General features: G+C 40.4%; 1 protein-coding gene across 8 annotated transcripts in view; it reads right to left on the bottom strand.

The window, feature by feature from the left end:
* The window catches only part of LOC112550049, a 330,470-nt gene that overhangs the window by 257,341 nt on the left and 53,772 nt on the right, over nucleotides 1-19,357 (bottom strand). For 2 of the 8 annotated variants that reach the window (XR_003093713.1, XR_003093712.1), the window contains 2 exons: nucleotides 11,682-11,719; nucleotides 7,567-7,957 (listed from right to left, as the gene is read on the bottom strand). The exons of the other annotated variants lie outside the window; for them this stretch is intronic. The gene's annotated coding sequence lies outside the window, so the exon portion shown is untranslated. Of the gene's footprint in view, nucleotides 1-7,566; nucleotides 7,958-11,681; nucleotides 11,720-19,357 lie in introns of those variants that run through there. 8 annotated transcript variants of the gene reach the window in all.

Below are 19,357 nucleotides of genomic sequence, written 5' to 3'. Positions count from 1 at the left end.
AACTACAGTAACTTGCTACGTTCATATTATTACTTTATGTACACAGTGTTAGATTCTTTGGGGTTACTGCCACTTTCTTTGTATCACTCACTAATGAATACTGATCAATAACACGCTCCTTTCTTGCTAGAAAATATCAGTTGTTATGTGTGACAGCTACAGTTTAACTAAGTGCCTCATGGCACCTAGGGTATGGGGGAAGGGGAAGGAGAAAAAGAGGAGAGATGAAGAGGAGAGGGACAGACAGCTGAGAAGGATATGGGTAAATGTAATACATTTACTTCCTCCATTCCCTTCATAAATCTTGATCTTCATTCCAACAAGATCTCAAAAAAAAATCACAATTTTACTCCAAGACAGGGATGTTCATTACCCAAGTTCAAACCATATGAAAAATTACTGTGGGAAAATCATTCACAATTGATTTATGGCTAAATTGAGAGAAGTGGAAGTGTTGGAGCCAATCGGTTGCTTTCAAAATATCTTCCAATCTTGCACCCAGACTGAAAGCTTTGCTCAGAGCTGCTTCTATCATTTGAGTAACAAAACATAAGGCATTAAGCCAGCATATCCCATTAATCATTTCAGCCACTTAGCAATGGAGGCCAAAGGAAAATGGAGAAAAGGATGAAAAAATAATTTAGTAATTGATCTTTATTTGGAAAAATACACCATACAAAATAAACACTTTACTCATTATGACCCTATGAGATTTCTCAACTAAATTTAAACAAACCTAATATTCATTTTTCTTTAATAAAACTAGAAAAATCTCTCCTGTCAGAAGGAGAAGGAAAAAAAGCCTTGGCCTTAGAAATACCTTACTAATTGGGAAACTCAGCAGAAGCTAAACGGAGGAAAGAGATTTGTGTGACAGACCTTTTCAGAGATAACTGTTTAATGTTTCTGTATATTTCGAATCAATACAAAGTATGCACAGATAGTTAGATTAAAGTCTAAATTCCAAATGGTGCAAAACCATTTAACACCATACACTTGTTTACATGTTTGTCTAGCAAATTTACCATCAATGGAAGTATTACCTAAGGCCTCAAAGACAACATAACCAGGGCACTCCAAGGTAAAGGGATGTGTGCCTCAAATGCAGAGGGATTCACTACTACCTGTGTGGTCAGGTGAGTAGAGCCTTGGAACAACATTTATCATCACACTACAGTAAAGGAAATGAGCTCCAATGGGGAAAGGGCAGTCAACCCACCACTGGTAAAACAAAGAGCTAATTACTAGGTTTAGAATCAGAGAGAAGTAGGGATGGAAGGAACCTCTGGAAGTCATCTAATCCAGGGATGCTCAACCCCAGGCTTGCAGGCCAGATCTGGCCCCTGGCAGCATGTCATTTGACCTGCAGGGCTCTCCATGGGTCCAGGGGGAACATGCAGGCCATAGCTTTACATGCTAGATCAGACATGCAGGGTAGCATGGGACCTGATCCTGACACTTGGGTTCAGGCAGGGGCAGTGTGTGGAAGCAGGTTGGGGCACAATCCAGCTTGCAGACTGACCCCCACATTCATCCGCTAGGCCAAAATGTTGAGCATTTCTTCTCCTGCAAGGTCCAAACCCCTTCTTAAGTCACCCCTGACTAAACCATCCCAATCAAGGGTTTGTCTAAATTACTCTTAAAAACTTCCAAGGGAGAAAGAATCTTCCTAATATCCAAGTGTAATTTCCCATGCTGCAATGTAAGGCCATTACTCCTTGCCCAGTCCCCTGTGGCCACAGGGAATAATCTTTCTTTATCTTCTTTATAATCAACTTTCAGGTATTTAAAGGCTGTTATCTAATCCCCCTTAGTCTTCTCCAGACTAAATAATCCCAGTTTGTACAGCCTTTCCTAGAAAGCGCAAATTTACCCTGCCTTCTGCCTGACTTCAGGCTAACACGGCTAACTACCTCTTTCTCTGCATATACTTATACATACACACACACAGAGCTTGGCTCTGTATAGACCTAGATGTTTAAATGGCTTTAAACAATGTGATAGGATTCAACATACATTTTACTAACACTGCACATAATAGCTAATTTTAATATCTAAAGTATAGTTTAGGTATTAGAGGAGGTTTAAAACATCAGCATTAGGCAGCTGAGCTGCTTGCTTAGTATACTGTAATAGTCAAATGCTTCTTTAGCAACAGGCTTTTTGTGAGCACTGTATTCTGAATTATAAATTGAATAAATCTATTAAAAAATGTAAATAAGATTTCAGAACAAGGATGAACCCAAGAATATTCAAACGAAAGCCTGAAAACTGGAGCATAAAGTGGTTATGCAAGAGCATGGTGAGTGCCTTTGAAAATGCAGACTTACCTACTGTAACTATATTCTGGTATTTGACTTAGTACCACTGCGGTCTACCCTTGTATATACACACATGCTTCATTAGATTGGTTCAAGATCTAAAACATTAAACATAATCTCATCTACAGAATTTGTTATCATGAATTTGTCCAATCCATGTTCAAGAGCCTTGTAAATTTCCTGCCCTCAATGACAATGTAATTAGACATTTTAGAAAATATTTTTAACTAGCTTTGAATTTTCCACCTTGTAATTCAGCAAGTTTCCCTTAGCTATTGATTTAACAAATAAAGGGAAATGAAGTTCCTTGCCTATCCTCTTTAGACCATTCCTTGTTTTGTAATACTTTCATAATTTCCCCTCTTATTTATCTCATAAATTAACCAATCCCAACCTTTTCACTTGCTCTCTGTAGGAGAGATTCTCCCATTTTCCTTCTACTTCTCTCAGTCTCTGTCAAGACCCCCTTTGTGAGAAGAGGTAACCAACCCTGTACACCAGATTCCAGGGAAGGCTACACTGTTACTTTACATAAAAGGAATGATAATATTCTCCATACTATTCATCTTTCCATCTCTCATACAAACAAACATTGCTGTTTTGACCCAAGCTACAAATTGAGTAGAAATCTTCCTTGAATACAATACCCAGGTCCTTTTCCTTTGTTAATGGTATTAATTTAGAACTCTGTAACATTTTTAAGCTAAACTATATTTTTCCTTCCTTAACTTTTCCTGTTATTACGTTGCCCATTACATTGATGTTGCCCATTAAATTGAATTTCTCTCAAATTCCTAGTCTAGTTCAGACTAAACTAAATAATTCTGTCTCACCCACAAATTTAACTCTCACAACCTGCAACCCTTTGCAGACTAAATATGTTTAACGATGAAAAGCCTAGTTTAGGACCATAAGACACTTTTAACCTCTTGACCCTCAGGGTACATCTATATGTGCAGTGCAGTAACAAGTAGAAAGTTCCCGAACTAGGTGTGAACGCAACAGCTTGTATGCCAGTCTAGACAGCTTAATGCAGTGCCTCAGAAATATCCTAGCTCGATCTTTATGTGCTAGCTCCAGAACCAGCAACAGTAAAGCTGTGTTCTGTCCAAACCAATAAGCCCTGCTTTTCAGCAGAGCTAATCTCTGGCTAGCACTGCCATACATCATGTATACTTTCCTTTGCTTTTTGTTTTCTGACTAGTTTTTGGTCCATGACAATATTTTGCCTCATACTCCAGGACACCTCGGATTCTTCAGGGATCTTTGTACAAGACCATGTCAAAGGTCTGTTGGACATCAGAGCAACGCTGTTTGTCATTGACCCACTAATTCAGGGTTGTTCAATTAGAAGCCTGTGGGGTTCCTGATGGGTTAATCTGTGCCCAGTCCAGGCACAAGTATCCCCATTACTCTCCTGCCATTGCCATTGGGATCCCACACCATTCTGCTTCTGCTTCCTGCCTTTTGGGGGCAAAGTAGGGTGAGGCACCCACAGGGCTGAGGAAGCCTGTGGCTAATGGTCCCAGAGGGAAACCAGGGACTCCATACAGCATGGGGGTGCCGATGCAATGCGACAGGGGTTGCCTGCCATACAGCCCAGCAGTGCAAGAGTGCCAGTGTCATACAGTTGGGGAGTGCCACACAGCACAGCTTGTGGCCCACAGAGCATGAAGGCCCCAGCCGCTCAGAAGTAGGACAGCCTAGCATTATATTGACACGTTTGCCAGATATAGCTGTAAAATACTACTTAAATATGCCACTCAGCTAGTAAAGATTGGTAATTAGCTGTGTTAGTTTGAAGTAGAAGGCAGGGTAGATTTATGCCTTATAGACTAATCAAAGTAGATAGGTAGCTAGCACAAGCTTTTGAGAGCTGTGGCTCACTTTAGCAGATGCACACTTCTAATTGATTCACAAAAACGCTCTGTTTTCTGGAGAATTCTTGGAAGTGACTCAAATAATTATTAACACCCTCCACCAAAGTTAAATAATTGCAGTCCTAGGAGGCCGGTACATCTGGTTCTAGAATGTCTGTTCATCAAAAACTTGCTAATCCCACCAGACCACAACCATCTCTTCACATCTGCAGTCTTCTCATAGATTTTTGGGTATTTATGTTAATCCCTTTATAATGGAAGTGAAACTTGCCCTGATTTTCTAGGATTTCATCTGAAGAAGCTTCCAAGAGTGCTCCAAATTTTAAGTTCTCATTAAGATGAGTTATAATGAACTGATTAGTTATCTAGCAGCAGGTCTCTGCCATGCAGAAATAGAAGGTTAGATACAAGGCCAGAAGGTTAGATACAAGGCTTGAATTGCAAAGCTGGCACTTCGTAGTAAAAGGCAATATTCCTCCGTGATCCCTGCTGCTAGACTGAAGGACCATCTCTGTCAAGAAATATGCAGACAGGGTTCTTTGGGTAAATCTGATATTTTTTATTAGACCATCTCAAATAGTTAGACAAATTCTTCTTTGCAAGCTTCCGGGTATAAATACCCTTCATCAGGCTGAGGAAGTTTCTGCAGTTGGTGTGTGCTCTTCTAGTCCATCCAGGAAGAGCACACACCAACTGCAGAAGCTTCCTCAGCCTAATGAATGGTATTTATACCCAGAAGCTTGCAAAGAAGAATTTTTCTAACTATTTGAGTTGGCCTAATAAAAGATATCAGATTTACCCAACGAACCTTGTCTGCCTATGTCCTTAGACCAACATGGCTACAACCTACACCTCTGTCAAGAAATTACTTCAATCCCCTTACTCAGAGGGAAGTCCATCAGGATGTAGTACTCCATTGGACACGGGCAACACAGAGAGATGAGAGAGAAAAACCCAGAGCGCATATGGGCACTATTTGACTTTCTTAGGAAAAATACTGATGCAAAGGCGTTGGGAAAAGCAAATGGAAAACTCACCTTGGGTCACATAGCTCAGGAGTTTTAGTCTCTACCACCATCCTGGAATGAGGGTTAGTATTATTATTATTATTATTATTTTCTATGAATACACAGACTGAGATAACACCAAGATACTGTCCAGGAAACCGAGCAGTAAACAAGTATGATGTAAAAATTATGAAAGAGAATGATAGTATTATTAATCTTCACAAGGCAAGCCACACACACACACATGCTAATCCTTAAAGATTTGCCTGACAGTTCTCATGGTTATAATATCTGGACTCAGTCATCTTGTGACTGAAATCAATGTGAGCATTTCCTTTGGTTTTCCATGAAAGTCGTATCACAGCCTGTTGCCAAGCTTTTGCAGTGAGCCTGTCCACAGACCCCAGTTTTTGTCCCTCACAAGTATAACCTTCAAGTGATAGGCCTGGCTTATACCGCATGTTCTACCAATCACTTTGGGCTATGGTCCTCCCTTCAGTTATGTTATTCTGACCATCCCAACCAACTTTCTCCTGAAGCCTGCAGAATAGCTGAGTCAACAATTTCTTCAGAACAAAGCATTGACTATTTTTTCACCCAGAGGTACCTAGACACATAGCAAGGAGCAAAGACAACAGAATCCTATGCACATATCTTGCAACCTAAAATGCATTTCATATAACCCAATAACCCTCTTTAGCCATCACTAATTTGGAAGAAGCACAAACGTGTTCACAACATGCTCACTGTTTGTGAGTTTCATTGCATGCCACTTGGCTCTTACTGATACTGCTTGGACAACCTTCCTCTTTATTAGGCCAACATATTTAAAGATTTCAGCAATCATTTTGAAAGTCTTAGTCTTGATACATGCAAGTTTTAATCTGGATCAGAGGTATCCCAGTAAACACCATCTATGCTGTTTTCTCAAGCAGTCTTATCTGTGTTTAGTTTTGTTAGGGGGGAGGAGGGTTGTTTTGTTTTTGCCTTCCTTCAACAGTCTCATTTAAAATCTCATTGAAAAATGTTATGCATCCAGGCAAGAGACTCTCACAGGTAACCTGAACAGCATACCAGGTTTATTAAAATCACCACATATAATGCCATACCCATCTTTTAGTATATAAAAAGATTCACATGCTGCATTTCCTCCCATACCATGTACCTCCAAATAAGACATGCACTTTATGTTCGAAAGGCAGATTGAATAAGAAAAGATTTTTCCAGAGCCATGGCAGAATCCTGACTGAAGCTGCCAAGACAAAAAATTAGTTTTAACCCTCTGAGAGATCGTGCCAAATTAGCATCAGCTATGAAATGGTTAAAATAGACTCTGCTGCTGCAGACTGCACTTCACTCCTCCCTCCCTGACTGGGAAACCAGAGCAAGCATGGTAGCCATTAGAGCACCCCAGCCCCCAGGCTTCAATTCTGGCACAGAAAAAGCAGCATAGACACTTAAGACATATACCTCAATTCTGGAGGCCTGATTTTTGGGGTAAAGATCCATGTAGTAGGCAAATAAATGGTACTGAAGGGACATCCCCTAAAATGAGACCCACACATTAAATGGTAAGACTGCTGTTAAGTGCTTAACTTTATAACAACAACTTTAACTGTCCTCCCATGTGCACATGCTCTCCTATTTATGTGTTGGTTACAAAATCACAAACAGTGCCCTCTACATAATCAAATTTGCATATTGTGCTTTTTTTCTAATGCAACCTTTGATATAAGGCTACAAGATTACACGTGTATAGGTCAAACGGCCCGCTAGAATCCCTTAAAACAAACACACTGTAGAAAGGGAACATTATAATAAAAGGCACAGAACGAAAATGCTGAAGAATATGCTTGTTATGTGGTGGTAAAAGAAACTGTGACTTTCCTGAAATAAAATGAAAAAGCAGGTGTGTGCTTCAGAGGGCAAGATTTTATGCATCTGAATGGAAGGAGAAAGAAAAACAATCAAATAAACACTTCAATTGAAGAGCTTTGCCTCTCACTACGCACAGACCTTGTGTATAGACTGTGGTTCACAGCACCTGTCATTACAGTCTCTTTGAAGACCGTGCTACCAGGTAAGGTGTAACTCTAAATCAAACCATCTATCCTTCAAGACTCCTGATCAAGCTTTCTGCAAGTTATTCCTGGCCCTCAGTTCTCTGGCAAACATAAGACTGATTTGGTCTGTTCTGAAGACACCGCCTCAGACTGTTATCACAGTGCTAGCTACAAGTTCAATCTGCCTCCCACGCAGTCCCAGACATCCTAAAAGCACTCATTTCTTTGAATTTTGTTTGCTTTTCTTACCTCTGCAGGGTAAATCTTTCATAAAAACTTTACAGAGACGTTTTAGGGAAAATATTTATTTTGTTTCTCCACAAAAGATTCACTGGTTCTTTACATTGACTTTTGACTGTGCAATTATTTTACATACTATACATTGTATTTCACTCAAAACTATAGTTACAGTAATGTTTCCTTTGCAGATAATTACACAGCCGAGTAATTTATTACACATAACATTACCTATTCATCCAGCTTCCTTAACTATAAAGATACAAATAAGGGGTAGGGGTTGTCACAGAAAAGACAGTCGTTACACTTATTGGTATAGTAGATCTCTACCCCAAACACAACACCTACCCAATAGTCATTATATTGGGAAACAAATCATGGCCACAGTGCCTCAACCTTTTCTGGAATCTGCTTCAGGATGAAATTTCATTGTTCTCAACACCACATATCTGAAAAACCAGAAAAGGAGAAAGGAATATTAATATAGATTATTTATATAATTAAATAATAATAGCTAATTTTCCCCACCCAATGTAAGAGTCCAGACTAGACTCCACACTCATGATCCTTACTATCCCTCAACCATTTACCCCAATACTGAAGGAAATCTCCTAGTATATGCCTCTCCTATGATCCAGCCAGTAACAGATTTAATACTTTTGCTACCTCTATTAAAGGATAGTCAAGCTTATTCAGGAAGACCAAAGAGGTAAATCCAAAAGATCAAGGAACAAGCAAGGTATCACTGCAAACTTTGACTGACATTGAGCGTTCTGCATGTGTATGAAGAGGTGGGATCTCTCTCAACCCTGCATAGCTGCTCAGGATGAACAGAACAGCATTAAGATTTTGGACTATGCCATTCATGGTGACAAAACTACCTTTAAAAATAGAGACCCAAATCCAACTCCCCTTTTGGCAGAGAATACTTGTGGCTAACTTTAACAGTGTAAGTGGCATTGAGCCATATATGGAGACTTATAAATCCTACTCCTCCCTGTATAACTTCCTGGGTCATTCTGACCATTCTGGCCCCTGCCCCCAACTGGGCAGAAGCTACCCCACTGCTGTCTTTGTTATCCTATAATTTTTAAATGAAAAATAGAGAAACAATTTGGGGAAGGAACAGAGACAGAACCCAAAACCTTCTTTTAAAGGTGGTGCCATCTCAGTGGGACACATTCCCTCTTTCTTCTTTTCCCAGGCCTATTTACTTTCAGTCTTGGATGCTCAGCTTCAATGGAGGCACAGAGGAGGCTCTTGACAGTGTCTAGCCAAGAGCATGTGTCATGGCCTGGTCGTTAGGACCAGTAACGTAACTAAGGATGGTTGATCAGGGAACCAACCCTGGGTATTGACTCAGAAAGAGTGCAAGATCAGTAGCCACTGCCTCAGCTGCTGCCACCACTGCTCCAGGTGCAAAAACTGTGTTACGCCTCTGGTTGGGACATTTTTCTGGGAAGTGCCCTAACAACTATACTACTGAGGTGAAAGGTCAGAGGGTCCTTCTCTACCATTTTGTTACTTACACAGTTATACACCTTCCCAGGGGGAAGTAAGAGCTAAAACCCTTTCAAGTAGGTCAAAATGCCACTTACTCAGCTAAAGATAGCCAAGTAGGGCCCTGACAGACTTAGAAGAAAAAGAAAATCCATGCTTTACCAGAACAGGTAGCATGTTAGTTTGACCTGGTTCCGCAGGGTCTGTATAGATTCGCCAATCTATAGACGTTGGATGAGCTGGTTCCAACTAACACAAGGCCTCTTCTAGGCATGTGCTGGGCTCAGTGTGGGGGCGCACTGAATTTAAAACAGTGTTTGGGCTGGAGGGGGGTTACATTTGTAAGCAGCCATAAGTGCTACTTATCCATCTAAAAAGTAAAGTTGAATGTGGCCTAAGAACACATGTGTAATATACCGTACAGCTGAAAGAGCCCTTACAGAGATTACAACAGCTCTTACAATGAAAGGAATTCTCAGATCAGACGTAAGTAGAATAAATGCATGAACTGGAACATAAGTTGCCCAACTACCCAGGTGATCATATACTGAATAGCATTTACCAAGTAATACAGTAACAATTCTACTGCAGTATACTGATCAATTAAATTAATTTAAGGTGCTATCATTGTAGGCTTAAGACTTTAATAAGATATTCAATATATATCCCTCACTTGTGTCTGTTTTGTACAAAGAGTGCTTTTCAGAAGAAAACTGTTTGGTAAAAGATATAATTAACACATATTTCTTAATTAGTCCTTTTCCTCCAGCTCCAGGGGATCAGATACAACTTTGTATTTACCTACGAAACTAAGTTTTGGACATGAACTTGTATAAATTGAGGATATTACTTAGTTGGTTTTATGATAGGGAATATGGGTGTGGTGCTACCTAACATGCTACCATCACACATTACAACCAGAAGGCACTAATCCGCTGTACTCTCCCTCCACATTAGTCAATTACTTTTCTCCTTTTGAAGAGGACCATGTAGTGAGAGATTTTAGCAAAAGGTTCTTCAGGGAAGAGAAGTTTGGCTTCAGGCTCAATGAGATGAAAATCACCATTAGAGGATATAGAAGGTAGCCATCAAAGAAAGGAAACAATATTATTTGGGGTCCATCACAAGGGTTTAAGTGAATCAAGCCCTCAATCCTCACCAACTCCTCCTCACTCAAATACAAATGGTCAAGGTCAGCAAGTAAGAATTAGCCTTGAATTTTTCTCAGCAAAATTAATGAATGTTTTTTCTCAGCAAAATTCATGAACGCTGAAACCACTGGTTTTGTTTCTTCTCATATAGCATCCCCATACATATGGACTGTCGTTCACATCAACAATTGCTTGTTATTCTTTAGATTCACATGTATGCTTTTTCTGTAGTCCTTCCCAAAACTTTCATTGTCCCACTATTACTTTGGCTAATCCAGACAACCCCCAGACTCAATTGCTACAGACAGGAAAAAAAAAGAGTCCTTGCACTGGTATAACATTCATTATTTCCAATGGAAATAAGCTGTACAGTAAATAGTACTTTTTGCCACTGGAAATGAATCTACACAAAAGCTTTTGCTAGCACAGCTATGTCAATAAAATCACAACCTTAACTGGCACAGCTATGATGTTAAGACTAAAGTATGGATGAGGCATTAGTTCAGAGATTCAACTAGCTAAAATTTTAGCAATATTTAGATCTACTGATGTTTTGGTTCATATGAATATTATAGCACTTTACCCTAAGAACAGAGCAACTCCCTCATATTTTTGTCTTGTCTCTTTACTGCATGTGCCATGGCCTTCCCTTGGTCTTCCACCTAGATCAGGGGTGTCAAACATGCCCAGTCCCGAGGGCTGGATGAGTTACATGAAACCAGTCTATGTGCCAGATCTGGAGCATGTAGCCTTGTCACCTAGCCTGTGGGGATGGAAATTTGGCAGCAGAGGTGTTAACTAACCACTGTGGCTCCCAGAACCACAGCAGCTGTCACTTCTACTGCCAGATTTGGCCCTGCAGGCAGCCTCAGAAACCAGATGATACAGCTCCACGCTCCGGATCTAGCCCATGGGACTCCTCAAGGGCACAGAAATGTAGTAGTGGGATAAGCAGCAGTAGTATTCATTGCTGCAGCACTGGGAGCTATGGCTATTAACAATGCCATGGCTGGTTCTACCAAGCTTCCATGGGGAGCCTCATGAGATAAAAAAAACACAGCTGTATGGGCCAGATCTTGCCTACAAGCTGTATCTTTGACATCCCTAATCTAGAAGATGGAAAATGTGCATCTTGTTGGGCAACTCCTACTCATGCTGTTAAGTCATTCTTATCAACGTGGCCCCATTTTAAGAAGGTGTCTATTGCTTCATTCAAATACAAAGTGTTACATGTAATGTAAAACACACTGCTCCATTTCTGCAGTGCCACTGTCCAACTCAAAATGACATCCTGTATTTCCCACTGTGGTGTTTCCTGTGGTGTTCTTAAACTATAACGGTTAACACTCTACTACTTTGATGCAATATATTATTTTCTTGTGTTTTAATAAGCAAAACATTCAGGTTATATAGTCTGTTTGCATATCTGTGCTTACTACTTCTAAATCTATACATGGTTTAAAGGTAAAACATAACAGTCCTAACAGACACTTGTTAATTTAAAAAAAAAATAAATTCTTACCATGTTCAGTGAAATCCAGAAGATTTCAATACAGTCCCCTAGAAAAAAGAAAGCAGTCTTTAAAGATAGTCATTAGCCACATGAAAGTTTAACTCTGAAGAAACTATTGCCAGCATAATTCTACATGTTTAGTTAAATAAATAAATACTTATCTGATTAACAGTTGCCTGGAATCCTTTTGTGCTTGTATCTCTTGAGTTAGAGGCCATATTTTTTTAAGTGCACAGGAGATTTGAAATTGGAATCAGAGGACAACCTACAGCTTGATTCTAAGAAGTCTGAATCCAAAGTTACATGGAGAGCAAACTAAAATGCAGAATGTTTAGCATGTATATCTGACTTATTACAATACCCTTAATGAAAAGAGAAAAAAAACAAAAACAGATGTTTGACCAAGAATTTTTCATCAAGATAAGCTAAATCAAAGTTATGTTGTACTTCAGTCTAGATGAGATGCTATGGCAAGGGCTTCGATACATAGATGACCAAATTTACATAGGTTCTCAAAAGCTCCTCCAAGATGACCACATGGGTTATATGAACCAAGATATTAATACAACCAGTAAGTCAAAAAGGCCCCCAAAGTAATAATGTGTAGACCTGTATTAAGATAGCACATGCTTCCCTTTCTTTCTCCAAGCCTCTTTTTACTTCACTTTCTCATCTCTCCTGAGACTATGTTATTACCAGTCTCTTCAGGAGGGGAAAACAAAACCAAAAATAATTCAAAACAAACTAACTAACTAACTAACTAAGTTTTCAAGGACAGGAACTGCCTTTATTAGGTGGACAACACCTAGCACAACAGCAACATGACTGACTACCTGACCATAAGGTGTACAATGAATAATCCTATTCTATCTCAGTGAACATAACTTTCCTAAATATGAAACCATCCCTACCTTATACCATCTCCTTGTCCTTTACCTATTAGCTATCATTCCGTCCCTAGCTTCTTTCTTAGAGCGTTAACTTATGCAATACCCTCATCAGTTTTTTCACCAGATATGGAAGTAGCTCTACTCTATATGCTAAGTGACCTCTGCCTCTGAAGATGGCTGTATCAATACTGTTTTCTTTGATAGGAGAGACCACACCAGTATCTATTCCAGAGAGGGAGGAGTAACAAGGACTAATTCCTTCCTTCAGTGGTTCTTTTCTTGACTATCAAGCCTCCTACCTCTACCCAAAGGCACCCCCTCTGCACATAGAGTCAGTGAGACTTTATTTTCAGGGTCCTTGCTCATTTTTAACCTTCAGTTACCTTTTCCCACTCATCATCTTTATCATACAAACCGTACTATGTTGATAAAGAGAATGTATAATGCTCCATATCTTTACAAGCTAAATGAAAATACCCTTTTTTAATGTTGTGTTCACAAAAACTCTCTGGCTCTAAATCTCACTCGATATCCAGCATGTGTGGAGAGGCATGTATATTATGTTTATAAATATAGCTTGGTAAAATTTGGTTACAAAATTTCCTATGGCATGCAAAAAAGATTCAAATGTGGATACCTAAAATTAAGCTAAATACATACACACAGATGTAGGCTCCTAAATAATAAGAAGGACTCACTTGTTCAGAGGGTCAAGTACAAAGAATTTCAAAAGGAAACTAATCTTAGCACCGTCATACACACACACATCCCTCTTAATATAGGCACTTTGTATAACATCAAACACGCAGATTTTAAAAAGTTAAGACTAATCACTTGGCCAAGGCCATATGACACCTGACCTTAACACAAAGAGGTCAGGAGCCTTGAGACATGACAATATATAAGCAAAAGTAGTACTGCAGGTTTAGAGGAGCAAGTCAGCCTCAGACAAACAGTTCAGAGAACAATAGTGCAGCATAAACTACAAAGGGTCCCTTGGATAAAAGGTTCTCTAGGCACAGAAGTCTCATTATTAAGTGATATGATGGCCCAATCAGCCCTTTAATAAGCCATAAAATAGGCTTTCACTATGTTTTATATCCCAAATGAAGTTATTAACCCAGGGACTAGATCTCAGTGGAATCTTGCAAACAGTTCTGGAGACATTCAGGAAGTGAAACCATAAAATAACACTGACCAAACTCTTATATCTCTAATGGTTATGTTAAAAAGTTATGTAGCTTATGTTAAAAGCCTATCAAGTCAAAAGCCTTATATCTAGGAAGGTGAAGACTTACAAATTCCTTGCAATCATCTTCAACTAGAGGAAGATATACACAGACTGTACTCCAGAACTCAGATTTCAAAACTTAGCTTTTTAATTTAGATTCACTCTAAACTGCTGCAAAAGTTGCCTGGATAAAACTGGCAAAAGGAAAATATACCCTGAAAAACAGAACTGGGAAGACCAAGGGTATGTCTATACTCCACATTGTGGTGCAATTTAAAGATAATAAAGGCTGGTCTAGGTTTACTGAGAAGCGGGATAAATGAATCCACATGTAGCTCTGACTTACCACAGCTACACTGTGTAGGCCATACATAGGCCTGTGCAGCATATGCCATGGGTATGTCGGTGTCAGACTTGTCCATTTTCAAGACGTCGAGGTATAAACTGCAGAAATGTGGCTAAGGCAACAAACCCCAGAAGCCTGAGTGACCATAGCATGAACCTTCACAGATGTAATAACTAGCTGGTCAGCAAAGCAAAGGGAAACCATTCATATGTTTAATTAGATACAATCAAACACAGCACAAGGCCTAAAAAGGGAACACTATAACAGGAGTCTACTTAAATTGTGGAGAAACTAAACGATTTTCACAGGTTGGTCACGGCATAAATAGCAAACTCCACAGATATTTCCTGGATGTGCTCCAGGAGCCCCACCCCTCAGCACTGATTGATAGAAAGGCCCTGGCAGGGAGAGTGGGGACAAGGAGAGCAGCTGCCATCTGCTGCTCTTTGTGGTGCCCTGCCAGCAGGCACCTTCCCCCACCCGCACCCCCGGGCACGCTGCAAGGCTGAGCTGTAGTGGCAGTGAGGACTGCTGGATCCAACTGGGGAGCCAGTGTTTTATTTTTATTAAGTTTTTTTTTTAAGTTGATTTTGTGGACAATCCCAGATTCCACAGTTCCCACGAAATCCACAGAATTGCAAATTGAGCAGATCCTTAACTGTAACAAAGAACTGTAATCAAATAATCCAAATACTCTATACCGTAGCTTTAAAATGAAGTAGTGATTAATGTAACCAAATGTATTGAATAGTATTTTGCTATAATAGATGTATTTTTGTTAGAATGCTTGCCAACTTGTTAAAACAAAGCATCCTTTTCAGACCATAAACTAAGGTGGAGAAGTAACAAACCAGTGTGAAACACCATTCCACAATGGGAAGGGAAACGAAATAAGGAAGCCTCCCTTTTGCTCTCACAGGGATATAAATTCCAACTAACTGACACCTTAGCCCACAGAAACCTAGTTTAATCTGGTTTTGAGTTTCTGTGAGACAAAGAAATTTAAATACAACTATCAGAGGCCATTCAGAATCCTTAGAATATTGGAACCACCCATCTATAAATACTGGGCATAGGCTGGAGGGAAATTTGGACTTCTATTTTTGGACGTCTAAATTTGGACTTATCCAGAGCTCAGCAAACCAACTCAAGTCCCCAGGGGAACAGAGAAGCCTGGCCAGCAGACCTGTTTCTTCCCTGAATCTGAGGCTATGTAAGCATTGTTTTTATTGATCCAAATACGTCTTTGCTATTAAGTATCCTAATAAAGCTTTCGAGTTGTGACAGGACTGGTCTCACTGTATCAGTCTTCCTCTCAACCACAGTTAAAATTAAGTGTAACAAGTGCTTCCAGTAAAAATGTAAGGAAGCTCTTTTCTTCAGTAGCTTAAGGTAAGTAATAGCATTAGAAGCCCCATAAAGAAAGCCGGAAGGGCTATAAGAAACGCATACAACTTAAAAAGAAATGCCCATTCAAGACTGCAGCCTCTTATGTATTTACTGTCCCACATTTCAAAATGGTGATGGGGGCACTTTAACTAAAGCTCATTCAATGAGTTTTAGTTAAAGCACCCCCTGCCATTGTTTTGAAGTGCAAGACACTGAATACACAAGACACTGCAATCCTTTTAATTAGAGTAGCTCGCAAGAGCCCTCCCCCCACCCCAGAGCACGTGTGTAGGCAACCAATATTACAGAAAGGCTAACTCTGCTCAGAACTTCCCTGACAGCACAAAAGTAGCTGCCAACTCCTTTTTACAAGGGATGACCATTAAGGCTGTGAGAAGCTTCAGTCCTTGATTTGATTTGGCAGAGATTTGGCGACTGAATCTCCGAATCCATATTGAATCAGGAAACCCTTTAATCTCTCTGAATCGATTCAGAAAAATTCAGAAAGACTTGATGATTTGGATATAGACACAGCTTTAAATGTTGTTTCTACATACCCCAAGGTACCAGGTGGCTCATGAATGGTAAGATGGTGGGGCGGAGGGAGTGTCCCACTGGAGCTTGGGGGGCTCCCCAGCGTGGTCAGCAGCAGACCCAGAAGTGGACCAGAAGCACTTCCGGTCCACTCCTGAGTCTGCCAGGGAGCACACGGGATGGCTCCCCTCGCTCCCCCCTGGGTCAGCAATTGGAGCCTCCTAGGCTTGGAGGGGCACCCAGGGTCCCCCCACAGCTGATTGCTGAGCCAGAGGAGAACACAGAGGAGAGGGGCCCCAGTGCACTTGGAAGTAATTCTGGTCCACTTCCGGGTTCACTGCTGAGCATGCGGGGGGCGCCCCCGCACTCTTGATTCATCCTCCCTAGCATCACATGGTCACAAGCCGCGCCTGGTACCTCAAGGTATGTAGAAAAAACATTTAAAGCTGGGTCTATGGCCAGATTGCTGATTCTCCAAATCAGCCTCTAATCTTTAGATTTGGATTTGGCCGAATTGAATCAGGGACAGTGATCTGAATCAACAAATCGAATCACTGTCCCCAATGCAGGCCAAATCCGAATCAAATATGGCCCATTTCAGACAGCCCTAATGACCATTGCACATAAAACATAGGCAGAATTGGTTAAAACAAAACAAAACACCATATACAGCCAAAGAATACTCCAATACATTATATGTGGACATTCGACTTGAATAGAGTATCCAGTGGAAATAAAAGCTTCCCTTTTTGGGGTACAGATATTGGCAATTACTACAGAAGGACAGCAGTGGAGATACTCCCCATTTCCCTTGCATCATTTTGTGGCACAAACAGCTTCACCAATACAAGGTGCAGCCAAAAACAGAGAGCAATTGCAGCCCCAATATTCCTTTTTTATTTAATAAATAATGATGCTTACATTCTTCCTCTTGATCATACCTGCTGACAATATACACCAGAGTGGAGTGGGGTGGGGAGGAAAGAGCGTCAGCATTTCCTCTAATATGACATTTTGTTGAGAGGTCTGCCCATCCACCAACATAGACGTAGGACATTCAGTTATGCTGAAGAAACCAGTATTTCCTCTGATTTACATATACAGAAGGACAAATGAAACAGACCAGCAAATATGTTCCTCTACTAAATGTTGATTTAGAGATGTCTCATTTTTAATATCATATACGTATTTGCCAATGTCTGCTTTAGTTGACATATGCAGCCTAATACTGTATTTTACTGATATTGCAAATGGTATAACCAATCTCCTCAACTCTGTGGATTAGTATTAGAGGATTAGTATGATGTGCAGTGCAGTTTTAGCTTACAGAGCATTGCCATAGTGTGTAGGGTTATTGATTTAACTTATAAATTCTGCTATGTTATGTAGTTTTACTGATTTACCTTTTTGGGCAGCAAGAATCTTTCTCCCAAAAAATCTTAACATTCTTTAGTATCCATATCACACAACTTCAAGGCTGGAAACCAAAACTAAAGGCTTTTTAGGTTTAATGCCTCTTTCCTCCTCATACTCTGTTCAGGCCAAATAAACTTGGTGCTTCTTCTCTTTCAGCTACATATCAAATGAAGATCCATTTCTTAGGCAAGAACATTCACATGTACAGGAACACTCCACTACATACTCTTTTTCTAGGTTCAAGTCTCCAAACAAAGTTTACTTTCTATACCCTGGGCACCAATTCTGTTCCATCCATTAGGTGAAATTGGACTTAGGCACCTATGTGCAATCCTACTATACCCTGCTGAAGTAAAAAAAAAATATAAAAAGTTACCTAACTGGGATATCCTCCTCCTCTTTGTGGCTCAATTGTAAGGGTATAGATGATAGTACAAAGGTACATGTACGTAAGTAGATGAATTAACTCATTTTCAGGAACAAGATGGAATAGAGAAAGAATCAGACTTCAGTGCCTAAGCCTATTTAGCTATGCAGTAGTTAGAATAAAATTGAATCCTGGGAGTTAATTGGTCCACTTCCCTCCTGCATTTTTGTACAGCAAGGGCAGAAGTTACACAAACTCATTTATGTCATCAGAAACTGGTTTAAACCCATAACAGAATAGAAGCTCAGTACACATAAACCAGTTTCAAAATGACTGAAACTGGATTAAGATAAACCTGGTTGAATGTAGTATCAGACTTAAGTGATTTGGGTCAAACCAGTTTATGAAACCTCTGTCCCAGACCCCTTCCTGGTGCAAGTTAAATCACAGTTCCCCAGCATCCTAGTATGCTTTCCAGCCCTGGGCTATGCTATGCTGTGCTGTCTGCTCCAGCAGAGAAGGGTTGGGGGCAGGGGGGAGGCAGGGACTGCCCCCCCAAGGAAAATCCCAGCTGGGGTCTGGGGCCAGAGAGAGGGGTTAAACATCCCTTCCCTGAGTACAGAGCTGCCCTGCTGCTAAACTTACTAAAACTTAGTGCTGGCTGCGACTGTGGACTACAAATCCCAGAGGCACCTGGAAGCAGGAGGAAGAAGAAAACACACAGTCCATGCTGGCTAGGTGCCAAAGAGGCTTGCTTTAGCACTCCCCTCCACCCCCCAGCTTCTGGCCTGATCCACGGCAAGCATGTGGCTCATTTCCTGAATCACAATATGTGTCCAGTTGTTTCTCAGTTGAATCTCTGCAGCTTAGACTAACGTGCAAAGACTGAATCGATTAAGTCTTGGGCTTTTTGACTGTCTGTACTTAGCCTATGTGTCATTTTCCTTCATCTGCAGTGGTTCTCAGGTATGTCAATAAAAATGTCCTTATTTCCATCTCCAGCCCAACAGACTTTAGGCCTTTGATCCCTTACCTCTTGACTATTTAGGAACTTGCTCAGGGTCCTGTCCTAAGACTGAACAGCACACACTAAAAAGAATAACAGGATGTTCTTGCCATCACTGAGTTCCCATTTCAGTAGTGACTTTAAGAAAAAAGTGGGCACTAGGGGGAAGAGAGAGAGGGTAGAAAGACAGACAAACAATCCAACTCCCAAAATAACTATCTGGCTTCCCCTTCACTTCCACTCTACATTCCTTCCAACCTACCCACTTTCATCTGTCTTCTATCCTATACCAATTTAATCACTATTCATTGCAAAAACATTCTCCTTGTCACTTCTGTCATCTATATACCATATCTACTGGAATACAAGATGACCTTGAATGTAAGATGACCCCACAATAATTAGATTCTACACATGCAAAATTTATAAATTGATTATAATTTTCTATGTATGGAATCCAACTACTGGAGAATCATCTTACATTTGAACACCCCCCCCCCCCCCCC

Source organism: Alligator sinensis, unplaced genomic scaffold, assembly GCF_000455745.1.
Source record: "Alligator sinensis unplaced genomic scaffold, ASM45574v1 scaffold181_1, whole genome shotgun sequence".
Classification (NCBI taxonomy): domain Eukaryota; kingdom Metazoa; phylum Chordata; order Crocodylia; family Alligatoridae; genus Alligator; species Alligator sinensis.
Note: the sequence above shows the minus strand (reverse complement) of the source record. Positions and strands in the feature narration are given on the sequence as shown.